This window comes from Urocitellus parryii, chromosome 8 (genome assembly GCF_045843805.1).
Source record: "Urocitellus parryii isolate mUroPar1 chromosome 8, mUroPar1.hap1, whole genome shotgun sequence".
Taxonomy (NCBI): domain Eukaryota; kingdom Metazoa; phylum Chordata; class Mammalia; order Rodentia; family Sciuridae; genus Urocitellus; species Urocitellus parryii.
The window spans coordinates 50,013,785-50,028,341 of record NC_135538.1 but is presented as its reverse complement, the minus strand read 5'-3'; positions in this window follow the sequence as shown (position 1 = coordinate 50,028,341).

Here is a 14,557-nt window from a genome sequence, read left to right as displayed (position 1 = left end):
TAATTAACCACCTGGTTGGATTAATTGAGTTTTAACTGAAGGCAGGTGGGGTTTTGACAAGAGGAGGTCAGGCATTAGGGGCATGGCTTTGGGGTATGTATTCGTATCTTACAAGTGGAGCGCTCTCTCTCTCTCTCTCTCTCTCTCTCTCTCTCTCTCTCTCTCTCTCTCTCTCTCTGCTTCCTTATCACCATGTGGGTTGCCTCCCTCTGCCACACTCTTCTGCCATGATGTTCAGCCTCGTATTGATCCCTAAGGAATGGAGCCTGCTGTCTATGGATTGAAGCCTCTGAAACTGTGAGCCCCCAAATAAATTTTTCCTCCTCTAACGTGGTTCTGGTTGGGTTTTTTAGTCACAGCAGCAAAAAAGCTGACTGAAACCCATACTAAGCCAATCCCCCCAAACTAAAGGCTGAATGTTCTTTCTGATATGCAAATGCTGACTCACAAGAAGGTGAATGGGGGAGAGAAAAATGGAAGTTCATTGGATTAGAAAAGTTGAAAGAAGGGAAGGGAAGGAGGATGGGAATAGAAAAGACAGTAGGATGAATCAGACATAATTTTCCTATGTTCATATATGAATACACAACCCGTGTAACTCCACATCATGTACAACTACAATAATGGGATCTTCATTAGAATAAGTTATGCTCCATGTATGTATAATATGTCAAAATACATTCTACTGTCATTTATATCTAAAAATAACAAATAAAATGGAAGATGCTATAATTATAAATAAATATGCACCCAAAATTATAGTACTGAAACATACAAGGCAAATATTAATAGATCTGCATAGATTACAATAATAGGAGATTTCAATATCTTACCTTCAATATTTGACAGTTCTCTAGATAAAATATCAATAAACAGTAGATTGAACTACACTTGTATGATGCATTGCATTCAATCATAACAGAATGCACCTTTTTCTCAAGAGCTCATGGACCATTCTTGAGGCTAGAGCATGTGTTAAGTCAATAACAATTCCAAAAACCTGAAATTATATTGGGTATCTCTTTTGATCCAATGGCATAAAACTAGAAATCAATAGATTGGCATATTGATCTTCCAAATCTCAAGTATGCAGAAATTAAACAACATGCTTTTGAACACCCTTTGGGGTCAAAGAAGAAATTAAGAGAGAAATTTTTAAATATTTTGAGTCAAACAATAATGGAAGCACCACATGCAAAAACTTGTGGGATGCAGTAAAAGTGGTTCTGAGATAGAATTTTATAGCAATAAACACATGTATCAAAAAAGGACAAAGGTCTTAAATAAGCCACATAATGTTATACCTGAAGAAACTAGAAAAAGAATCTGCTGAACTGAATGTTAGGCTTTCTTCATAATTGAGGATTGAATCTATAAACTCTAGTTAATTGTACTTTGTTTTAGTGTACTGTTTAAGATACCCTTGTGGGTTCTTTTCCCTATGCATAAAAAATTAAAGGAGTTTTCTCATTTCCTCACTCACTAAGAATTTTGAGATGCTTTTATCCCTTGCCAGTTTGTCTTCCTCTATAGTATATATATATATATATATATATATATATATATATATATATATATATATGCTGGGAACAATGGTAGGAGCTACAGCTAAGAGTTCATTGGTTCCATATAAGGTGTAATTTATTTTCTCAAAAATAAAATGTATTCCTTCACTTTGTAAATATAATTATAGCAGCATGTCAACCAGCCAGGGCTAGGCATGGGGAAGTGAGAGAGTCACCTAGCACTCCCCAAAGGCAGAACATTTCTTTAAATCTTATGTTTGCAGGGAGCCACCTGTGAATTACTTGAGGGTCTTCTCTTGGTATGGAGCCTTGGAGATTTAGGTTTAATCTTGGGAACTATGATTGCCCAAGGCACTATGACTTCTATCTCTACTCTATTAGGAAGACCCTTCTTGTAGCTCCAGAGTTGGATATAAGCCATTGGGAACTGGACAGCCCACCTTCTATCTTATTTGTCAAAGAACATTCCATGGAAAACCTTTGATGTCCCCTGATATAAATAAAGCAAGCAAAGGCTCTAGTTTGCTCTTTTTAGTGTGGAAGCTTGAGCCGTTTAATTGGCTAGCTCATCCTGCCCCCTCTTTAAAAAATATTTCCTGTGTTCTGTGGTTTTTTTCATCATTAGAGCCTTTATTTTGCAGCCAGCCCATTCCACCACCCACATGGGACATGGGCGGGATACGTTCATATTAAAAATCAATATGCTTGTTAGTTTTAATCATTCATTCATTCATCAAGTCTTTAGCCACAGCATTATTTTGGGTACCGAGGGGGAAAAAAACAATGTGAAAAACTGCCCAAATATCACCCTTCATTAAGCTTATATTTTAGTAGGTAATGAAGAAAGAAAGAGAGATAGAAGGATGGGGAGGGAGAGAAGGAGGGGTAAAATGCTCAGGGTGTTGGGATGGTAACTAGTGCAAGGGAAAAGAAGCCAAGGATGGGAAGGAGAGCAAGTTCAGTGGGGAAGCGTGTTACCATTGAAGTACCAGGGCCAACAGGCCTCACTGAGAAGATAGCGCGTGAAGATATGAAGGAGGTTAGGGAGCAAGACACACTGGTACCTGGATAAGAGTGTTAAAGTGAATGAAAACAGCAGGTGCAAAGACACAGGGTGGGAATGTGACTTGTGCTGAGGGAATAACAAGTAGATAGGTGTGGCTGGCATAGCAGGAAAAAGTAAGAATTCTAGTGCTCTCTAACGGGAAGGGACTGGTGTCTGGGAAGGGACTGGTGTCTGGAAAGGTCCAGACTGGTGTTTGAATCCTTTAGTATCTTTGTCTTTTTCTCTGAGAGTTTTGAGTAGAAGAACCTGTTATTTGACAGGCTTGGAAAGCAGCACTCTGGTAACTGTCACGAAGTGAACAGGAAGAAGCAAGGAAGGAATCATGAGAAAGGGCCAGATGGCCATTGCATTAATGTGGGATGGTGACATCTTGGATTAGCATGGTGCACTGGAGCTGGAGTGAGTACTTGTTGTCTGAACTCACGTTGGAGGATGAACTGACAGGGTTTGTGGATGGAATGGGAAGTATGTTATGAGAAAAATGGAGAAGGTAAGGATTATGTAAGTTTTATGATTTGACTAACTTCAAAAATGAAGATGATGTTTACTCTGATGAGGAATATGAAGGAAGAAGCAGATTGTTTAGGAGTAGGGTAGAAATGAGGAGTATAGCTTTGCATGGCTTGAGTTTAAGGTCTCTATTAGATATCCAAGCGGAGATCCTGAGAAGGCATTTGCATTCCTATAGGAAGAGAGTCTAGATAAAGAAATGGTCCAAGGACTAAGCTCAGCAGCAATGCACTTCCTTTGTAATTGAAGGAGAGTATTTAGGCATAGATGCAGATAATTGGGTGGGAGTTTATGAAGGCTTCTCAGAGTGCTTTTGTTTTCCCAATGAAATAGGAATCAAGTCCATTATCTAAGAGGATGAGGGTAGAGGCATATATTTTAGGAGAGATGAAGGAAAGAGATGAAGGAATCAAAACAGTAATGTTCAGAAAGTTCTTTAGGTATAACAGAATTCAAGGTCATGGTTTCCACGTGGAATCATTCAATATGACTATACTGTTTACTTTAGCAATGTTCAGCTGTGTCAGTGTAAGCACAAAAATGAGTAGAGAACTTCATTTAAGCAGAATTGGGCTTTTGACAGATGAGAGAAAGGGATGATGGGAGGGACAAGGGAGCTGAGAGAATACAAGGGATTGATTATAATGAAGAACCAAGGAACTTTAGGACTTAGATGTCAAGGCAGTAACATGCAGTGCTGCTCATAAGACAACTGCAAGAGAATTCGCTATAGGAAGGCATACTAAATGTGTTTCCATGGTTTTGAGTGCTCCTAGAACTATGAATTATCTACATTTAAAGAGTATGGTCTCATAATGGAAGTATGACTTGTAACATGACTTGTAACACTTTAAGTAATGGGTACCAAAGCACCATGGAGATAGGTACTAATATTTCAGGTTCACAGGTTTTTTTTTTTTTCCTTCCCTATAGTACTAAAATCCAAAAAGCTCTAAAATTTGTCAGTTTTTCTTTTTCTTTTTCTTTTTTTTCTAATTCATTTGTAGTAGAACCTGAACTCACCTGGACTTAACTAGTGACAAGCTGCTTATGTTTATGTACTTGACTTTTGTGAATAATCTTATGTTTATTTGCTGAAATTTTAGTGCTTCTGAACTGCCAGAAGCTCTGACTAGAGTACTACATGACACATGTGCTCTGTTCACTTCTTAAATATGGGAGAGTCTCAATTTTAGAATGCATTTAGTGCAAGGATTTGGATAAGAGACTGTAATTTTTTTTTAATGTTCTAATGAAGAAAATGGAGGTTGGGAGATTTAGGTAAATTGATCAAGGCTGCGAATAGTTAATGGGAGACTCAGATTTGATTCTGGTTCCAGGTGAGCGAGGGAAAACTGTGAGGGACTATGGAACCGACCTCATCCAGTTGCTGTCATCAGATGTAGTAGCCACTTACTCTTTGTACAACGCGGGGCCTCAATGTGGAGGAAGGAGAAACCATCAATGAATCCCAAATCTAATTTGGGATTCAGAGTTGTAATGAAAATGCCTTTTTAAATCATGAGGCAAGAAACTCAGACATAAAATCTCTCTTGCTAAATGAGCTGATAATGTGTTCAGCAACCACCTGCTATCAGTTACCTACCTGAATGACTGTACATGCAAAATGTGAGTTCTCCATCAAAAGGAATCTTTTTTCAAAGCCCATTCCTTACACATCACACCTACCACTAATAACAGCCATCACTAAATTCTCAGAAACTTTCAAGCCCTGTAGTGAACACTTCAGATGCATTACTTCATTTAATGCCTAGAATAACCTTGGGACCTAGGTAGTATTTAGTATCATTCTCTTACAGATGAGGAAATGGAAGATGAGAGAGGTTTCCCAAATTCCTAAGGTCATGTAGCTAGTAAAGGAGAGAGGCTTCTAATCTCTGTTGCAGCCTTAAAACTAGTGATTTATAGCCATTTAGCAGCCTGCCTTTCAGAAGTGAACAATAATAGCAATAATGATAGCTACTTTTTAAAAAAGCTTTCTATGGGCCACATACTTTATTCACATTATCTACTTAAAAGTTACCAGCTGGGAGAGCTAAAATTCAGACAGTAACATAATTCGACTATGGCCATACAGCTACTGTTTGCTCTTTTCTTTTATCAAGTCAAGGCATTGAAGTCTGAGAAGAAAGAGCTTTCTGCATATGGTTTTTCCTCTTTCTATATTCTAAGAGAGCAATTTTATTTATTGGGGTATAGTTTCTATAATGAGGTCAGGGTGAGAAGCAGTGAACACTGTGATTACTCAGCTCTCAGCTTAGAATTTTATCATTCTACTAGGTATTCTTACCAACTTGTCCCTCCCCTCCCCTCCCCTCCCCTCCCCTCTCCTCCCCTCTCCTCCCCTCTCCTCCCCTCTCCTCCTCTCCCCTCCTCTCTCCTTTCCCTTCCCTTTTCCTTCCTCTCCTTGGAGGACACTTTATGGTGAAAGGAACAAGAAATAGTGACTTTGTTGACTTAATAACTTGTTTTGCCTTTGGTAAAGACAAAGACAAGTGTTTTCTTCTTGTTGGTATTTATCCCTGAAAATCAATGAAAGACTTAATGCTACCTCTAGGAGAATGGAAGACTCAATGAATCTTCTCTTCTCCCTCCAGGAAACTTGAAAGACTGAGAGAACAGAAGGACAGGAGTGGGAAGAAGAGATTCCTAAGTGCCTGTCTGAAATTGGTCCTCTAAAGGCTGAGAGCTGAGTTGATCGACAAAGCAAGGAAATATTGCTACAATCCCTGGGCCTTGAGAGTAGGTGAAAATGTCTAATGGTAAGACTGTCTTTTGGTCATGAGCTGTTGTTCCCTGTCTATCCTGATGCTGTGCATATGATTAAGGGGTTACATATTGGTGTGAAAGCAAAGAGGATCCTTTAGTCTCTTTCTCTGCATCAGCACTCTGGGGACAAAGTGAAAATTTCCCTCTACCCTCTAAAGGTTCTTTGGAATAAACCGACAAAGATTAAGTAGCTGAAGGCATACAGATTTATTAATGTATGAAATGGGGAAATAACAGCTTGGGGGGAAAAATCACAGAAGTGTGAGTGCCCACCTGCTTAACTTTGTTTGGAAACTCCCTGCTTTCTCCATAGGAAGGGGGAAAACAAGGAATGTTGACACTTTTAAAGGCTTGTATAAATACAATGGTCCCAGAGAAGTTTGACTACTCAAAGGACCACCTGACTGAGCTCAAAGATCACTTGACTGAATTAAAGGCTTGGATCTCTAGGCAGTGGATTAATCTACTGAAGAATTGGGAAGTGATGGAAATTTTAGGAGGTGGGACCTTGGGGGTAGTAGGTAACTGAAGGCATGCCCTCAAAGAATATATTTTGTCTCTGACCTCTTCCCCTTTTCCTCTTTCTCTCTCTCCCCCTCTCTTTCTGGCCACCATGAGGTGAGAAACTTTGTTCTACCATGTACTTCCCACTATGATGTTCTGTCTTGCCCCGGGGCCCCAAACAATGAAACCAGCTGACCATTGATTGAAACTTCTGAAGCTATGAGCCAAGATAAAATCTTTCCCCAGTTTAAGTTGATTTTCTCAAGTATTTTGTCACAGCAACAGAAAGCTAACATAAGAGGAAAGAATGTTGAATATTAGTTCTTAGGGAAGGATCACAAGGTCACTCAGGAGCAACTGAAACTTTCTCAGTGCAGTGCAATTCTGATTCTATCTGGAGGTAGGTCAAATTTCATAGGATAAAGACACAATCTCTTCAAGACTGTTCATTTCAGATGTCAGCTGCCACCTCCTAGGTTTCAAAGCCATCTGGTCTTCTGAACAATTGGCTACAAATTTGGAAGTTCCCATTACCCACTCAGATTTGCCAATTTGCTAGAGTGACTCATAGACCTCATGTAAGTGCTATATGTGTGATTACAGTTTTATTATAAATGATACAAATCAGGATATGCCAAAAGAAGAGATGCATAGGGGGTGGGTCCTAAATGCCAGTGTCTTTTGGGTGCTGAGACAATCTGGCTCCAGAGTAGGAGATCTGTTTGGAGAGATAGTTGCCTTTGGAAAGCTAAGCTGTTCTCTCTTGCCAGGCCCATTATCAGAATTGTTAATGCCAGTGCTTTTCACCAACTAATTAAAAAGTGTAAATGAAAGAAAATACATTAAATATTAAAAGAGGGATATAATAACTATTTAGAAAAATATAGCAAAAAATGTTCAGTTCTATTTTATGCTTCACTACGGGCATTTTATAAATTCAAAAGTCACCAGATGCAATAGGTTCACTTGTGGTCACAAACCTAGAACTCCTAGTTGAAAAAAAGTCATAAAAGGATAGAATTGAAAGCCGAGAAGCTCTGGAGAAGCCATGGTTGATGTGTCATAGGCACAGAAAGTTGAACCTCTTCACTAATGCCTGTTCCTTCTATTGAGGCAGGTGTGTTCAATCTGAAGGAGAGACCAAGTGCAACTAGGAAAAAACAGCCAAGTTAGCCTTCTGGAAAATAGCAGTCCACAAGTTAGGTAAGGAACATGTCTTCTCAAACAAAAGACAGTTTGAGATAAACCAAGGATGATCCTAATGCAAGTGTAAGAAAGGACTGCATTCATATTGCTGGAGGAAATGGAATTGCTGCTTAGAAAACAATTATTCTTTGTTGCTAGGAAAAAATGTAAAAATATCTATTGTTAATCTGGAAAAGTGGGAATTAGTTGAGGAAGGAGATAAATAGCATGCAATCAAGTTTCTAATTACTTGATTTATTTTAATCATTTTGTCTACTTCTATTTAAAGGATTTTAATTGTACATAGGAATGACAAAAATTAAATTGTAATTTGTAAAGAATGAAAATTAATATATACTGTTTGTGAATTCCAAAAATTTGAAAAAAGTATAATACTGAATACTTTCTCATGTGAAATTCTCATGAATCATTTCTGGTAAATGGAATTCTCTGCCTCATTGCAATGTTTATTTATTCACATCTCTGAGATCTACATCCAGAGAAATGACAATTGTTTGGGTAACCTCAAGACTCCTTTTATATAGCATCTACTACCCTCATGCCCTCCTTTCCTTCTTCTGTTAGGCTGAACATAATTCCTCTTGGGGGTACTGGAATTGGTGTTAGGATCAGGTTATAGCCTTCAGATGTTCTTGCACAAATCTCAGAGCTGAGGTATGGGGGAAATCCAGAGATTTAAATTTAAGCTCCTCTTTCCCACAACTGATATTTTTGCTTATGATAGGAAAAAATACTTTGGGTCAGTAAGACATTAAATTTTCCACTTTGTCACTACCAAAATAAAGCTGTGGGAAGCCTAGGTTTTAATTTCTATTCATAATGAAGTCTGAAAAATGCTAGGAGAGAAAAGGATTAAAAAAAGCATGAATCTGACATATGTACCACTATGCCATATATATATTAGAAGTAAATCTGTGTGACGTCTTCAACCAAGGTGAGACTATTCTTATTTCCAGAACTAAGATCTAGAGATTCACTGTTGGGTTTTTTGTTGTTGTTGTTTTTTTGGTTTTTTGTTTTTTTTTTTATACCAGGGATTGAACTAAGGGGCACTTAACCACTGAGCCACATCCCTAGCCATTTTTATATTTTATTTTGAGACAGGGTCTTCCTAAGATGCTTAGGGCCTTGCCAAGTTACTGAGGCTGGCTTTGAATTTGCGATCCTCCTGACTCAGCCTCCTAGACCACTGGGATTACAGGCACGCACCACCCTGCCCTGCTGGGTTACTATTTTTAAGGTACTCACTTGTAGTACTTCATTTTCCCAATGTTATGTTATGATATCACAAGCCTGGTTTCCATTTTCCAATTAATCTAATTTCTCTAAAACCTTTACCCTGATTGACTTTAGCATCCATGAGGACTTTAGGGCCTTTTTAGGGTGACCATGCAATTGTTTATTAGATTGTGTCTCTGAGTCTCCTTATGTGAACTAAGTTTCTGAGCCTCCAAATTGCTTTCTACTGCCTTAAGATGGAGAGCCTTCTGGACTAGTTCCCCTACTTTCAATGGGAAGTTGAAGCCTATATTCACAGTCACTACATAAACATATGAATACTAGTCCCTGAAACTCTGGCCATACTCAGAACAATGAGACAGTCCTACCCAGAAATGTCCACCTTCAGGACTGTGAAGCCACACAAACTATCGGTGTATGACTCTGTGAATAAATGACAGCTCATCTTGGCCTTCACATCTTTCCAGCTATGTACTATTTACATGGTTGACATGTACAGCATAGGCCAAGTTCTTTTCTCTTATCATTGGCATAATACTGTACATGCATTTCTCAAAATTATGGCTGTGCTCAGCTTCTAAAAGAAGATTCAAGGTTGCGTAGTTCCATACCCTAATATGTGATCAAGACTTAGGGATCTAATTCAACTGGTAGAACTAGGTAGACCACTACACAAACTAGAGAATACAAGAAATTAATCTCCCACCATCTAATTTCTGTAGCATTTAGTACCTTTTTCTGCTCCTTTCTGTAGAAATTAGGTATCCATGGAGGGTAGGGAAAGAACACAATCAAAATTCCAGTTTACAATTCTAATCAAATTTCCAATTTTCAATTCTATGGGGAAGTTTCTATAGATTTTCCACACATAGTAAATTCATCTACCACTGCCTCAGTTTAATTTTATGGGTATTTCTATAATTCTGGAATGCTATAATTAGCATTTCTCCAAAATTGTAACCCCAATTTCAGTGGCTTCTCTATATTACGTTGAATTTCTGCTACTATTCCAATAATCACCATGATTGAGTTTTATCTCTTCCTTACTCCTTTGACATATTCTCCAATTAGTTTGATAGTCATGTGGAAAACATACTTGAAAAATATGATAATTTAAAATCATTGTTTCTAGACACTGCCTGCTCAGGCCCCACTATGGACCAATAGAATCTGTATCTTTAAGGATGGGAGATTGATAGAGTTGTCCCCTGTTAGCCAAGGTTGTGATTTCTGTGTTTTCAGTTGCCCATTGTCAACTGTAGTCTAAAAATAGTGAATTGTAAATTCTAGGAATAAATGACAAATAATAATAATTATTATTTTTGCTTCTAGTGTAGCAGATTGAACCACAAGGCCTTGTGCATGCTACACCTGCACTCTTCCACCAAGCTTTATCCCCAATTCATAAGTTTGAAATTATCTGCCATTCGATTCATGGGACAAATGTTTTCCATTCTCCCAGAGTATGAGTCATCTCTTTATCGATTCCACTAACAACATTTGAGCCACTTAGCAGCCATCTTAGTTATCAATTGGATTGTCACGGTATCATAGTGTTTTTGTTCAAGTAACACTTTTTAACTGAGTAATTTTTGAAAGCACAAGAGTAGTGACATTGGCAATTTGAATATGCTACAGAGAAGTAACAAAGTATTTCTTTTAAGAGAAAAGGTAAAAATGAAAATTCTTGATTTAATAAGAAAAAAAATTGTATGCTGAGGTTGCTAAGATATGTGGTAACAATGGATCTTCCATCTGTGTCATTGCAAAGGCAGAGAAATAAATTCATGCTAGTTTGCCACTGTGCCTCCAGTTGTAAGAATGATGGCTCTGGTGTGATAAGTGCTTATTCACCTCACTCGTCTCATCACTAACGGGGCTATCTCGAATTAACACAAGAAAGGTGCATAAACTACCATAAGGCATTTTTATTTTATTTTATTGACACCAGGGATCTAATTCAGGGGCACTTAACCACTAAACCACATTCCCAGCCTCCTCACCCTTTTTTTTTTTTTTAAAAAAAAAAAAAAAACAAAAAAAAAAAACAAGATCTAAGTTTCTTAGGGCCTCACTAAGTTGCTGAGGCTGGGTTTGAACTTGCAATCCTCCTGCCTCAGCCTTCTGAGCAGCTGGGATTACAGGCATGCACCATTGTACTGGTGGATAAGACATTTTTTGAGACCACATTCACATAACTTTTATTATAGTATTCAGTTATAATTGCTCTATCTTATTATTATTATTTATTACAATATATTTAGGATGGATACTTTCTGAAGTTCAAAGTGTCCACTGGGGTCTTGTATCTTCTGTGAACAAGCAAGGGACTACTGTATACTTTTTTTTTTAAAGTTTCTTGTTTTGAAGTTTTTAAAAGTTTCTTCAATCTATGACTCCAATGTACAACTGAGTTAAAAGACTCCTTTTTAAAATTCAAAATGCAGCAAAGTAACGGAATTTAGGTCCAAAATCCTTGATAATTGCCACCACCTACCCCAGTATGACACATACTACATTCAATTCTAAATTAAATAAACTTAAGATGTTGTTTAGCTAAAATTGTATATAAAAGAAGAAAAACAATAAAAACTGAAATGTGAAACATTTATTATTGTGACCAGTTTCTTCAAAGAATTTGCATAGGATTTTACATGATGTGTCTTGTGGGAAGTTTCCTAGAATATTTTCCTAGATCATTTCCAGAAAAACAAGCATACAGAAATGCTTAAATCTGAATTCCAGGTAAATAATGAGTACTTTTTTTGTATAAGAAATGAGCATACTTACAGTACAAATTTATTTGTTATGTAAAATTAAAATTCAATTGGAAATTCTAAATTGTATTTGGCAAATCTAAATTTTAGGTAGGTTACCTAAACTCAATTCTGAAATAAATTCCTTTTATGTTTTTCCCTAAGTTGTCAGCAGTTAATAATGTGTCCTTTATTTCAATAACTCAACTTATTAGAGGAAACTTATTAGAAATGTTAATTCTCAGGCTAAATCTCAGACCTATTAGAAAAATTTGATTCAGCAATTTTTGTTCTAATAAATCCTCCAGATGCTTCTTATTATGCATGCTCAAGTTTAAGAACCACTACTTTATTTCAACCCAGGTTGTCTTCCTACTGGTATAATTAACTTCTACTAATCTGTATCCTTAAAGAAATCAAATTAAAATAAAATAGTATGAGTGTGGAATGCTAATAGCTTGAATTATCAGGAAGTACACTCAGTGTTTGGCCAAATAAATAATATAATGGGATGGGCCTCAAATAATTAAAAACAATTCTATTTTGTATAGCACTCATCATAAAATTGGCACTTATAATTGAGCACAGCTGCTTTGTTATGACCATCATTATCATTCTACATAAACATAATTCCCATTCTTTGGGGAATGGATATTAAATCACCCAGCCCCACTGAGATGATACCTAATAGTGAACTACAGCAAAAATATTTGACTCTAATATATGTTTTGCCTGATGTAATGAGTCCTTTTAGTCCCCGCCTTCTTAATATGGGAGTTCCAAAGAGAGGTATCATGGCCAATTAAACTGTTACTCTATTTTCATAAAAAAAGAATTGACTAGTTGGATATGAACATGATAATTTAAGTAAAATGTTAATTTTTAAAAAATAAATTTGTTATAAACATTTGTCAAATTATGCAACATGGAACAGGTTTTATTTTGTTGTTTCATTTTTCTTACAAGGCAAGTACTCTGGGCTGCTCAGAGAATCATTGAACATCATGGGAGTCAAGGAAATTATTATTTGGGTCATTGGTTAAATTGAGTTATATGAAAACAGATCTCCCTTTGTGGAAACATGCTCATTGACCAATGTAAAGCAAAGTTTCAACTACTACTCAGGACTGGAAATAACGTGTTCTGAATTAGACCATATGTCAGTTTCTTTTGTCAGTCTTTATGATTTTGAGAAAGGATGCTTGAACTTGCTGTATTATAATTTAGATCACAAGAATATGCAAGTTTCTTAATTTGTGTCTTTGAATACCTCTATCTGCAAAAGTCAACATAATAATAAAATTTCTACCTATTTAATAAATAGTTAAAATAAATAAGCTAAATTAGTAATTTGTTACTTGTTATAATTTGCTAGTTGCTGTTTCAGTTTTCAGGGTACTTGTAGAGACCTCAGACAAGTGTAGAATCTGTTCTTGGATAACGTAGAGGTATAAGCCAATTGTTCCAGGAAGTTTTATGATTCTATTGAGTAGGGCTTCTAGGAGATTCAGACTCCCAGTTGGAACAAGAATCATAGAAGGAGGATCAGAATATACTGAAGAGGGACCAGCTCAGGAATGGTATCATTATTAGAATTTTCATTGGCATTGAACTGAACTTCATGAGTTGTATTCAACTAATTTATCAACTACATTCCATCTCCTTTCATATCCTGGGTAATTCTGCAAATCAGGAACCAGGGCATCCTTTGAATAGGCACTATCCCAAATGGCTAAGCCATTCCTCAGTGGTAGAATGCCCAGATGGGTTCTTCCTGCAAAAATTCAAGGATTGTCTCTAAATCATTTTGCATTGATTTATGTGTGTGTGCACACACATGCACAGGTGGTGGTGAGCACTGAGAAGAAAACTCAGGCCTGAATGCTAAGCAGCTAACACTATCACTGAGCGATACCCACGGCCCTTGGTATTCCTTTAAGTGTATATTTGTGATTGTTAGAATTTACTTTTTATCCCAGGCTTGTCTCTTCAATCCATAGTTACTTTATGTTACAGTAGGTTCTTGACCTAAGTGAGCATTACTCTGTACCTGGAATCTCAGGCAGGGAAGGACTTAATGCTTTCAGATGTGAAATGGCTTTATGTACATAAATGTTGGAGATTGAGTTTTTCAGTATCAAAGAAATTCTTTCTCCATATACCTAGTCTGAGCTTTTCTCAAAGTCACATTATTGGAATAAATATAACTTCAAATAAGTAATTTGATTTTAGTTCAAAATAATTAAAATCAGAGCTGCGAGTTAACATAATTTTCTTAAGTAATACCTAAGGCTATAGATTTTGGAGAGATTCTTTCAACTAAAATTGAAGATGATAACTGAGGACAAAGGATTAATATCATTAGAAGAAAACATAGCAAAATGCATAGTCATATCTTAAAGTTTTGGAGTTCAGCTCAGATTTCATAAAGATGAAAATCAGTTAAGTCTGAACATCGAGTATAAGATTAAAGCAATCTGATTATTTTAAGAAGGGGATTTAATTACAAAGCCATACTTATATGTTTGGCTTTTCCCTTATTTATTTTTGCTGGTTCTTTCACCATTTGAATGTATTTTTCATGTTGAGAAAATATAACCTCTCATCTCTATCCTCTAAAGAATTTCACTAATCTTTCATCCAAAGGTTATAGGAAAGAAAATAATGTTCATCTAAGTCTAACATGTGCAGGTAATTTGAGACCATTTTATTTAATGTAAAGGTTTTATATTACATCATTATTAGTTCTGAGAATGAAAGTCGACATTGATTTCTTCACTTACATATTAATTTGATTATCCTTCATTCTAGTGACATTTTTCTTTTGTTTTGCTGAATTATATTAATGCATTTTACTTTCTATTCTTTTGGAATTTAGAATTTTCCCCTTGTATTAACACATATCCTGTGATTTAAAATACATATGTCCAGTGGCTAATGGTATGCCTTCAAAATAGACA